The sequence below is a fragment of the Frankliniella occidentalis genome, unplaced genomic scaffold (genome assembly GCF_000697945.3).
Source record: "Frankliniella occidentalis isolate FOCC.00 unplaced genomic scaffold, Focc_3.1 Scaffold5, whole genome shotgun sequence".
NCBI classification, from domain to species: domain Eukaryota; kingdom Metazoa; phylum Arthropoda; class Insecta; order Thysanoptera; family Thripidae; genus Frankliniella; species Frankliniella occidentalis.
In genome coordinates this window covers 1,627,075-1,629,179 of record NW_026267135.1, presented here as the reverse complement: position 1 = coordinate 1,629,179, position 2,105 = coordinate 1,627,075, and the positions used below count along the sequence as shown (strand labels likewise).

At 50.3% G+C, this 2,105-nt stretch overlaps 1 protein-coding gene across 1 annotated transcript in view; it reads left to right on the top strand.

Annotated features, from left to right (window-relative positions):
• Window positions 1–2,105, top strand: part of LOC127749928 (cell adhesion molecule Dscam2-like) — a 141,826-nt gene that overhangs the window by 74,227 nt on the left and 65,494 nt on the right. The gene's annotated exons all lie outside the window — the stretch shown is intronic.

Sequence of the window (2,105 nt, the reverse complement as noted above, 5' to 3'; positions counted from 1 at the left end):
AGCCTTTGGATACCACCACCTCCGCGATTTTCCTCGTCTCCCCGCGCTCCCTTTTGTCTGAGGCGGGAACTGCCCCGTAATTATTGCTCTTTTTTTTTTCACTTAGAAGTACACACCACTTATGAAAACGTTCTGAACTCACCCCCAATTTCGTGGGTTAGCGAAAGAAAACACAATAAACGTTATTTTTTTATTTTCGGTTCACTCGCCGAGACCTAGATTCGCTAGTGGTTAGTTCTTTATACATTAGAGCCGATTTTGGCATTTGTTCTGTTTCGTAGTGAATTCAGCTTTGCGCAGCGCGAGCTTTACAGCTCGCTAGCGAAGATCGGCTGTATATATATACACCGTTTTGCAATTTCCAGGCCGTATCGGCGTGCAGCAGCGGGGTATACCGTGTTTTCAGCGCGGCGTTCCGTGCGCCAAAGTGAGGCAACAGCTGCTACCGTATTACCTGCTGCATCGGGGGGTACGCCCCACCCCACCCCGCCCCGCCCCGCCCCGCCACACCACGTGTGCGTCGAGGGGCCCCCGCCCTGATTTATAACTGCCAGGGCCGGAACTACAGCCAAATCGGTCGTGGGATTTAATCAACTGGTGCGATATTTCAGAGGCAGTATGCGTGATCGTCAAAAAAAAAAACAACTTCAAACAAGACTCGATAATTAAGTGATTGACAGCAGTGAGTGTCTGCTGAAATGAGAGTCAAATTTGTTAATTATAAAAACATTTGATTGTGTCAACAATTGACATAACAACAGTGTTTCAAGTTTTTGTTTTAAAACCATGAACGGCTCAATAATTAGTGCGTTTGGTCGCAAGTGAAGTGGAAGAGCCTCGCCGCCACCTCCACGAGTATCACAAACGAAGGCGCGAAATAGTCTGCACGGAAATTAAATGGCAACTATATGGCTGCATGATGGGTGGTGGATGGCGGTGGGTGGTGGTTGTGGGAGGGTGGAGGAGGGAGGGTGGTGCAGGAGGAATACCCCGAGGTCGACTCGAGCAGAGCAGCAGGCGTGTTTAGCTATTAATTAGAGACTTGCCGTCTAGAATTACTGGCCCAGCGACAAAGAGGATCTCCCCAGATAAATGAGGGGTAGAGGGGGGCTGTTGGGGACAGATGCTAGCAAGTGCGCGGGTCTGATTTACGTGAACGGATACGTTTAGTAGTGGGGCGAGGTAGAGATGGCGAGGCGGTGGTGGTTAGGGGGATATGCGGTGTACTAAGAGTGATAATTTGAACGCGTTCGATTTCTTTAACTTCAGTTATTTGTGCAAACATGCGTTCGGCTACGTCAATTTCTTCTGTATACAGTTTATTTATCGACGGACAGGGGATTCACAGTCACTCCGGCAAGATTACAAAACGAACAATCAGCGGATTGTCTCACAGGCGTGGGGGTAGTGCAGACGTCGAGGCGCGAGTTGTTTATTCATCGGACCTCGCGTGTGATGATTAATTATTGTATATTAATTATCAAGTTGATGTTTATTGGCAGGAGATTGGTTTTCCAACTTGGCCGTCGACGCATATAGGGGGAAGGGAGAGTGCGGTCCCAATGGATGGGAAAGGGAAGGGAGGATGGAGTGTGGAGGTAGGATGAAAGGGAAGAAGGGAGGGGGGTACATCAGATAGGGTGAAGCTTATAGTTTAAGCCGTACGGGAAAGGGATAAATGAGAGAGAGAGGGGGAGAGTGAGAGAGGGAGAGAGAGATGGGGAAAGCGAGCGAGCGGGAAGGGTAGAGACAGAGGCAGGGAGGCCATCCGTTAGCGTATGCAAACTGGGGACGCCTCTGTGCGTCTCTATCTTTGCTCGATAGGGAGCCTGCAGCTCGCCGGCCGGGCGGCCAAACTCCTCGCCTCTGTCCATGATTATATCCATGCGGCTTCGCCAGAAATTCCACTCAATTTGCATTTTTATTTTTGCCCTGTGCGTCTATTTCTCTCCGTCTCCCCCCTATCTCTCTCTCTCTTTCTCTCTCTCTTCTCTCTCTCTCTCTCTCTCTCTCTCTCTCTCTCTCTCTCTCCATGTTTCGGGACGCGGCAGGCGCCTTGACGGGTGTTTCCCTCCGTAATGGACATGTCTCTCAGCGCGGGCGGA